We start from the raw sequence: 10,628 nt of genomic DNA, 5'->3' as shown, positions 1-10,628 counted from the left end.
AGTCGGTTTTTCAGGTGAAATTAACCGTGGAATTCACTAGTTAGGCAGCGAAGAAAATGTAACATAATTAAGCACATAGAGCTACATATTACGCAAAGACAACTTGAAACTCCTGGAAAAAAAAAGGCAGCTAAGTTGATAGTTATTTGTCAAGTTACTGTACAACCATACGTACGCAATGCGTGCCTATTTTCATATAAAAACTCTAAATTTCGAATTTTCAGCGATCGTCAAAACACTAAAAATTCTGCAATCTCTGACTTCTATATGATGCAAGGGGAAGCTCATGATGTTCTGTCAAAAGGAAGAAATTGATCACGAGCTACAATTGTAGGCAATCACAATGGTGCACTTGATTACCTTGCGTCAAGGTTCTTGTTTACATTGAATGAAATAGAGGGAAGAATGTCAATCGTTCTTCGCTTGCAGAGTTAAACAACTTACTTTTCTGGCAAGAAACGTACGTCTTTCGTTTTTCAATTTTCTTGTTCTATTAACTGAATATTTATATGCCATCTGTCGGGTCGGGAAGCCTTATTTGTCGGGTTATTGCCCCGAGACCCGACTCTTACCTGGAACACTGTTGACCAACTCTTCTCTGAAGAACCTTTTCTGTGAATAATGAAGCACAACATAGACAACAAACCTTCTTTCAAAAAATTCTTCACTTTCACATTGCCACTTATTTTTTTTACCTGACGACTGCGCAGGCTTGAGTGCAAAATAAATGTAAACAGCCGGGCAACTGAGATACGACTTCAGGAAACACAGATGCATTCAAGACGTTAGATTCCTTCATTTTCTGTTAAACTCATCATGACAGAATTTGCCATTTAGTTTCAGTGTTGTACATAGCATCACAAATAGTAAAATATTAAAAACAAACTTCACTTTGATCCGACGGCGAAAGATGGAATTGTTTGAAGATTCCAGATATTCATTTTTCACCGCTTGTGTTGTTTATCGAATTGACGTTCCATTCTTGAGCTCCATAAGGGTATATTTTGTTTAAGGATCCAATAAAACACGCGTTACATCGGCTTCGCCGCTATTGCATGCTTGTACTACGTCCACCGGATAAAATCTACCGGAATCTACGTATTCCTACTCCCCCCTGAAACCTACCAAAGATACACGCAAAAGACTCTAGGTACAAAGACAATACTTAGCAGGGGAGTGACAGGGAAGACCCTATTACGCAACTTTTCCGATTTCCGACTCAGGAAAAAAACGGAAAAATGCCCCTCAGTTGTCAACTGGATTGCCGTATGGCAACCCAGTAACAGGCGCGCCAAACATTTCACTTGGCGGAAAAAGGAAGTATGCAAAAATCCTTTTTGAATGCCTGTTGCTCTCAAATTTCGCACAAATCCAGACAGGAATGTTGCTCGTGAAGTGCAGTTTTTTGGAACAAGTTATGGCGATGGCAGCTGGTCGTGTTTCATCCTTCTCCGTTTTGGTTTTACTTTAACATGCGTTTTCTTTTGTTAGTCGATCGATGAAGCATTTAAACAACTTTCGTTTTGGTTTCTGTTCCATTCTCAAGGCGTACAAGGTCTTAATGGACATCTACTAGGCAAAATTGTATCATTCAAGCAACCGGTGTTGGATGACCTTGATCCGCCATGGTGGATATTTGTGTTTGACAAGAAGGAATCGCTATTTCAGCTCACGAGTACCTTACTCGTGTAACTCAATAATCAGTTTTCAACGTTACTTGCCTTTGGTTACTTACTAGCGGTGACATTAATACAAACCCTGGTCCTGGCATTTCTTCGTCTATGACAATTCACAGTATAAGGCAACGCAATGAATCGCAAAATCCTTCTAACCTCGTGGGGATCAATTGTGAAGCTAACCACTATCCAAGATCATCGAGACGCAATTTGACCATAAGTTCGTTAAATGTTCGCTCCATAAGGAACAAATCTGCAATATGTGCTGAGTATCTTTATGACTGCACAGCTGACTTGTTTGCCATCAATCAGACTTGGCTCTCGGTTAACGACTCTGCTGTTTGCAAGGAGATAACACCATCTGACTTCAAGTTATTTCAAAGCCCGTGAGGACGCGATCACAAAGGTGACGGTGCAGCCCTTTTGTTTTGATGGATTCCTTTGAACTGTCTGAGTATTTTGTCGCTGCTGGCTCTTCACGCGTCAGACGTGTTATCATCCATCTGCCACCATACTCTGCTGATCATCCTGTGACTGTAAATACTTTTATTGGCGAATTTTCTAACTAACTGGAATCTATTGTCATATCTAATGAACCTCTCTCTATCTACCTGGAGATTTTAATATCCATGTTGATGATCAATGATTCTGCTGCTCGTATCTTCGCCGATCTGCTGGATTCAATGGCATTAAGTCAACATGTCCATGGTGCAACACATGAACTTGGCCATATTCTTGATCTAGTGATCACCAGAAAGTCTGATCACCTCATTTTCGGTGAACCCAGCCCTGATATTCTGTTTTCCGATCATTGAACTCTCCAACTTCAAATTCAAACACCTCGACCACCACTAAAATCACATGAAGTGTCTTTCAGGATGATGATTTCATGAATGATATCAGTTGTAGAGAGCTTTGTTCCAGTACAACAGATGACCCTGATCAGTTTCGTGTATTATTTGATAAGACTCTACGATAGGCTATTGGATCATCATGCGCCTGTAGAGCATAAGATTGTTACCATTCGTCCTCGTGTTCCGTGTATTAACGATGAAATTCTATCGTTTAAGCGACGTCGTAGGAAGGCAGAGAGAAAATGGAGGACTTGTTCCCTTGACCCCATTCCTACTGAGCTTTTTATTGAGTGTCTGTCTATCTTGACGTGCTCCTTCCTCCAATTACGAAATTAATTAACCTTTTGCGGGACCGGACTATTCTTCTGCTAATTGGAAGCGTACTTTGGTTACACCACTGTTAAAGAAGGAGGGTCTTAACCCTATCTTTAAGAACTATCACCCAGTGAGTAACTTAGCATATGCTTCAAAACTGGTGGAGACTGTGGTTGCTAAGCAGCTACAGCATTATTTATTCAGCAATGATCTCTTTCCAGTTTTACAATCAGCTTATTGCCCCAATCACAGCTCAGAAACTGCAGTTCTCAAAGTCACTAACGACATCCTCCTTAATCTGAACGATCAATGTGTTACTCTGCTTCTCCTCCTGGACTTAAGTGCGGCCTTCGGCACTGTTGATCACGACACTGCATCGACTTCAGTTCACATTTGGTATAAATCTCAGCAAATAGCCATCAATGAGACACTCTCCGAGGAATTCGGGTTGGAATGTAGCTTGCCTCACGGTTCCTGTTTGGGCCCTTTACTATTTATGCTGTATACGAGCAAACTCTTCCAGTTCATCAAACATCATTTTCCAACGGTTCATTGTTACGCCAATGATAAACATCTCATTCAGCCCAAGTGACAGGCTTCGCCAACTTAAGCTTACTGCTGGAAAGTTACTGGAAAGTTACATTACTGACATTTTCGCTTAGATGTTGCATAATAATCTTAATTAAAAGATGAAAAAACTGAATTTCTCATCATCGGTACTCCACAACAGCTTGAAAAAGTGGTCATTGCTCATAGTCGCGTGGGCAACACCGACATTTACCCTGTACCAGTTGCTAGGGACCTCGGCTCGTGATTTGATTCCAAACTTTCCATGACAAAACATATTAATACTAAAATTTGCGGCTCATTATTTCACTATTTGTACAACATACGACGGTTCCGGAAGTATATAACCAAGAAATCAGCAGAGTCACTTATTCATGCTTTTATATCTACAATTGTAGTCGTCTTGACCATTGCAACAGTTTACTATATGGTTTACCAAACTGCTCATTGATTAAATTACAACGAGTGCCGAATGCATGCGCAAGATTTATATTTAATGAAGGTAGATATTGTCACCGCTCCTTATCAAGTTGCATTTATTACCGATTCAGTCTCGAATTGAATTCAAGATTCTTCTCTTAACCATCAAGGTCTTGAATGGCACACCTCCCTCTTACCTGGAATCACTGATATATTTGAAGCTGAATCACGTTACAATCTTAGATGTTCTAGAGACACCCTCTTGCTTAAGCGTCCAACAAGCAATTCCAAAAAGGTTGATACACTGAATCGAAAATTCACCTCTTAAGCTTCTTCCTAAAGCCCCTCTTCAAGGGTTAAGAAAAGTTCCAATTGGCAAGTCGGGACAATCCATTAGCACTTCAAAACGCACTTTTTGGAACGCAAATTTGTAAAAATAAACATTTTTGTGGCCGCTGTGTAATAACTGATGATTTGCGGTTCTGATACTCCGTGGTGTTTGTCTTTATTTCGCAAGTTCCGAAACTCAAATGTGTTCGTTAGATCATAACACATACACACACACTTCTCATGCGCATCCTCTCATTAACATAAGTGCATTTCATTACCTCCCTCTTTCTCTGAAAGGAGCATTTATCTGCACTAACGATCTTAAATTTATTAATTTCTTAACTCAACGTTAAACAGTTATTCAGGTATACAGTTCTTAATAGTTTGTGAAACCATATCTAGATGGTGGCCGCACGAGCGTTCCGCTTCTGGTGACGACCTGGGGCCTTGGCTGGGTGGATATGTCGTCTTCGTGGCTGGAAGTCTTGTCAAATGATGGGTCGAGTCTTGTTTGACGTCAGGGGAAATACTTGGGGCTTCTCTGATGTGACTACGGTTACGCCTTACGCCACTTCCTGATGCAGTGGTGATGTTGTATGAACGCCGTACTTCGTATATCTTCTCTCTGACTGTGGCAGGCATCCATTTGTGTGTTGCTAGGTCTTGAATTGTGATCTTCTCGTTTGGAAGTAGAGTTGGTAGCGCTTTACAGCCTCTATCATGGTACAATATCTGCTGTTCTTGTCTCTGTAGCAGTCTTCTTCTTCGCTTGAGTCCGCTCTTTGTACCTTCCTCCGCATATTGTCCTTTTAGAAGTTCGGCGGGTGAAGGGAGCCTGTTATCAATCGGCGTCGCTCTTAAACAGAGCAATGCAATGTTGGGGTCTGTCTTGGTTGCTTTTGCCTTGAGTAGCGTTTTCGCCGTTTTGCCTTGTGCCTCAATGAAGCCATTACGTCGAGCATAGTGGGGTAAGCTTGTAGTATGTTTAAAGTCGTACTGCTTTGCGAAGTCTTTGAATGCTTACGCATCGAGGTGTGGTTCGTTGTCTGAACGAACAACTCGAGGAACGCCATGCTCACTGAAGATCTGCTTCATAATGTCAATTACAGTTCTGCTGGTATTGTGTCCATTAGGAATCTTTCTCACAAAAGAGAACTAGGAATAGTAGTCAGCGATGAGTACGTATTCATCACCGTCACAGTAGAAGAGGTCGGCTGCAATCGTGTGCCATGGGCGCGGAGGAATCTAGGTAGGTAGGTAGGTAGGTAGGTAGGTAGGTATACTTTATTTAAATCAAAGAAACACGCTAGCCCCAACAACACTCAGCTGGTTTCCATGGAGGTTTGAACTAGCAATACAAGATTAATAATATCGTAGATCTAAAATTATAAAATTTCAACTATTGCAAACTAAGTACATGATTAATAATATGGTAAGTCTAAAACTAAGAAAATTTAACTATTAATACACTACTTACAAAGATATTGTAAACCAAGTACAAGATCAACACATGTCACTGAACGAAAAAATGGATTTACTCGAGTTTGCGAATTGAGCAAATATGTGGCAAATTTAGGGCTCTAAATTTGCTTTAACTTTGGTTTGACAGGTAAAGCTTGCGCAAACTTGAATGTTTGTTTTCTAGGAATTTGTGTGCAAACGTTAAGGAAATGTAATTATTTCCTTGGCATTTGGTGCTATGCAAATCTTTAATGTTTCCACAGATTTGCTCAAATTTGCTTCACCCCAAAGATAGCGGTTTGACCTCAACCGCAAATGCAAGCAAATATGTCGCAAAAGCAATAGTTTGCATTATCGTTTCAACTGATTTTCAAAGGATCAAAATACGTACATTTGCATTTTATTTACTCTCTTTTGCAATGGGAGCATAAAGGAATGAATGGCCGGAATATGACTTTGTAGTAAATTTGCAAATTTCCTTGCTATAAATATTTAAATTTACCTGGGAGCAAATATGGTGATTTACAGCATCTTCGTTTTGTTGTCATAGGCATTGTGCATATGATATTTGTTACACATTTTACTGCTGTGGCAAACTTTCAATTTTTACATAACCGTTGCATTATTGAACGAAAACTGCACAGGTATTCGGAAGCTTTTGAGTTTCATCAGCGGCAACGTCCTACAACGAAACCAACGAATGGTAAACAAAGGGTGCTTACCATTTAGCCAAATAATCCGGATGGAATGATCGTTGCATAAAGGTAAGCGATTTTCCGAATTTAATGACCAACTGGTTGAGAATGGCGCTTACCATTTACTACACAGCATTCTATCCCGCATATTTTACTCGATCTTTTCAGAAGTGGCCTGGAAACGGACGGATTCTCGCAAATGGCAAGAGCATTTCGCGAATTCTGTTCCGAACGGAAAAAGAGGACTACCCCGAAAAGATTTTCCGGAAAATTGCCTTTCCATTTGACCTCAAACCGAAATTTCCGGATTTTTTGGCTAAATGGTAAGCACCCAAAATGCTTAGGCCTTCTTCGTTCCCAGGATCTTTTCGGAGGGGCAATTGTCCGCCATTTTGAATCACCCCGCCGCAAAGACCCTGGAAACGAGGTTTTGTTACGATGAAAATTTGGTAATTCGCGCGGGCGATGTGCTCTTTCCTCTTTTCGTTTTCGGACGACCAAGGTTTTATACGGCGATTCCTTGACATTTGTGCGGGTGAAAGGGCAGTAAGAATCGACGAAACCCGAAAGAAAGGGGAACGACCATTCAGGCCATAACGTCGGGAACGGTGAACCAGCCCTAGTAGTTTTACAGTAGTTCGCCACAAACACACACGCCAGTGTCATGAATGTTGAATGGTCGGTCTTTGGAATGTTCTATGCCTATTTCAAGTCCACGATTCCCACTAATTCCAAGGCGACCAGAGAAACCTAGCGAGAATAGACTTCGCTAGCTGCTTGACGTGACATGGAACCGTTGAATATCTAGACTCATGATCATACAGCTGTATGTACTGGATTCTGATCAGGGAGTTCAGAGACGGTGTTCGAGAAAGAGTTACGACCAACGCCAGCAGCATTAATCGATGAAAAATTCATGGCAGAAATAGAGGCCTTCCTTCCTAAAGCAAACGGAGTTCAACGAATGTTTGGAACAAAGGATGACCGAACAGCTACATGTGGATTTAAGCAAAAGAGCGGGAAGATTCAAGACTTATATTAAAGCGCCGAATAGCAAAAGATTGCCGATGGAGTCTCGGTAGGTCACCTCACTGATAATAACCTGAAAGTATATGCCTTGAATTTTGTATAGAATATCCTTTCTTTTTCATAACACGTTTGATTGCTGATTCATTGAATTGAGATTCGCATCATACATCCCTCCCTCTGCAAGGACAGTCTTTACTTTTGCAGACGTACTCCCTTAGTAATTTCACGTCACGTTATTAATTTCAGGCCATTTAAAACAATACCAATAATAAGGAAAGGGGTATGAATGATATGGATCTCTGCATCCCAGTGACAGCTGAAGTCTATTGTACCCGACCCCTTACTTGCCACTTAATTTTAGATGCCTCGTTCTTCAAACAATACTGTTCCTAGAACACATTAGTGGCCTGGGTATGCTATTTAACAATTATTCCTCGAGCCCGAATGGGCTCTGAGTCAATAGCCAATGAGGCCGAAGGCCGAATGGCCTATTGACTCAGAGGCCGTGAGGGCGAGAGGAATAATTGTTTTAGTAAAATCCAACTAGTTGGTCAAAAAAATATAGAGACAAAACATCTTTCGCTAGTTAAAGCTAGACTTTAATTGTTGTTATGGTTTTCAAAGCCGGCGCTTTTTGCTACTACAGCTGTAGTGGGCTGTAACAAATAGCCTACTAGTAGCTCAACCAATCAGAATGCAGCATTGATAATAGACCGCTAGTTGGATTTTACTAAAGTTACATATATCTTTTCACAAGCGATGTGGTGTGCAGTGGCAAGGTTTGGTGGAATACAAATTTCCTGAATGAAGGGGCAATTTCTAAAGAAACTGTGGTGCTGCGTCGGTGGGGAAGTAGTATACAAAAATTTGGGTTTATCAACGGAGTTGATAATGTAAATTGGCCACCGTACAGAGATTCTAAAAGCTGAATCTAGAATCTCTGTACGGTGGCCAATTTACATTATCAACTCCGTTGATAAAACCAAATTTTTGTATACAAATTTCCTGACATGGTTACCGTATGCCTTCACTGTTGTCTCATGTCCAAGCAATGTCACACGTTTAGTATCTGAAGCCTTTTGTACCAAGCTATTCACCAAACCTTGCCACTGCACACCACATTGCTTGTGCAAGGATATACTGTAACTATTTCATATGACATGATATAAAAAGGTATTTCACTTGTTACAGTGTACTTGTCACTTGTTTTTCCTATGGCATGGTATACCTTCACTGGTGTCTCATGACCAAACAATGTCACATGTTTAGTACCTAAGGCCTTTTATACCAAGCCATAAAAATAATTGTAACAAATCAGAATACAGGGAAGACAGTGAAATAATAACTGGATATGCAGCCTTATTCCACCAAACCTTGCTACTGCACACCACATTGCTTGTGCAAGGAGACATGTAACTATTTCCTATGACAATTGGTATACAAAGCTTCTCACATGTTATTTGTCACTTGTATTTTGTTTGCATGTACATGTACAGGTGTATGCAAGCCTTTACAAAAAAATCCAATTGTCTTGTTGGGTATTCTATGGGAAAGTACTCAATGCATTACTAGCATTTCTCATGGAAGATTATACAGCTACTATACATGTACATGTTGAGAGCTGGCTATCTGAATTATACTGTACCAACCATTTTGTGATAGAGTTGATATTGTCAATATTTTCAATTTCTCCCCATAAAACCTCAAATTTTATTTGATAAGTACTTAGTCTACATGTAGCTCATACGGTAACAACACAAAAAGGACATCCTAGAGAATTTTTATTAAAACTTTTGTTTTAATGAGCAGTTTTCTGTATGATTGCTCCACTGCTTTAATTGTATATGGTAAAACTCACAACATCATGCTTTTAGTGCTTTGTGGCCAGGAAACCACGAAAAAAGAGCAAATTATAGATGAAATACAAAAGTTGTTTTGAGTTGTAGCCATCAAACACTAATTCCATTTTAAAATCATGAGAAACTCGAGCTCAGTAACTATTATTGATTTTATTACATGCACACAATGGCCAATTTGGAAAGGTGGACACTTGTGGGAGGCTGTTACAGGCTTCCAGATAAGTTTGCAGTTCCTTTAAAGCTTCATTATTCAGTTTCACTTACACCGGAGGATTGCTTATGAATGGCAGAGTGGTGTGTTACATCATTCATTGAAATGTACATGTAGCTCATGCGTTGATTGATTGATTGATTGACTGGTGTGAATATTTTCTAGGGCCAATCTCAACCCCAAGCTGCAGTGCTGAAGGGAATTTCTTGAGGTGCAAGAAACAGACAGTCCACTGATTGTGAATTGTGATGCAATTGCAAATTATGTCTTTATGTCAATACTTGGGTAGAGTAGTGTCATTGTTATTCTGGATTCACGGTATTTAATTAGTCTTTTGACATGAACTGTGGTCAAGTGAATTTTTTCACGCATCCGGTAATTATGGCAGAGTCAAATGTTCAGGGCAAAAATCAGTGATTACCTGTGCTAATATAGGAATCGTTTCTGAATACTTTTTGACCAAAATCAAGAAAGGTTTCACAATCTTTTAAGTTTGAGAAAATTGTCAGTGATCTTTCAATACTAAATGCATCAAACAGAAACAGTAACATGACTTTAAGTGATATCTTTCTAATAGATGTATCTGCACGTGGCATCAACAATTGAAAGATGGGTGTAATATAAGTACCACTCAATTACATGCAGTTAATTTGTTATAGTGTACAAATCTGTAGTATTTTCCATCTGAACTGGCGGGTGGCGCGCCTCATACGGTTCAATGTAACTTGTAAAGTAGGTCTAACCATGCAGTTAATTTGTCATACAGTAGTACTTGTATACTAATTTGTAGTATTTTCCATCTGAACTGGCGGGTGGCACGCCTCATACAGTTCGATGTAATTTGTAAAGTAGGTCTAACCATGCAATTAATTTGCCATAATATAATAATTTGTAGTATTTTCCATCTGAACTGGCGGGTGGCGCGCCTCATACACTTCAATGTAATTTGTAAAGTAGGTCTAACCATGCAGTTAATTTGTCATAGTATACTAATTTGTAGTATTTTCCATCTGAACTGGCGGGTGGCGCGCCTCATACAGTTCGATGTAATTTGTAAAGTAGGTCTAACCATGCAGTTAATTTGTCATAGTATACTAATTTGTAGTATTTTCCATCTGAACTGGCGGGTGGCGCGCCTCATACAGGTCGATGTAATTTGTAAAGTAGGTCTAACCATACAGTTAATTTGTCATATTGCAGTACACTAATTT

The sequence above is a fragment of the Montipora foliosa genome, chromosome 4 (genome assembly GCF_036669935.1).
Source record: "Montipora foliosa isolate CH-2021 chromosome 4, ASM3666993v2, whole genome shotgun sequence".
Classification (NCBI taxonomy): domain Eukaryota; kingdom Metazoa; phylum Cnidaria; class Anthozoa; order Scleractinia; family Acroporidae; genus Montipora; species Montipora foliosa.
This window is presented reverse-complemented; position numbering follows the sequence as displayed.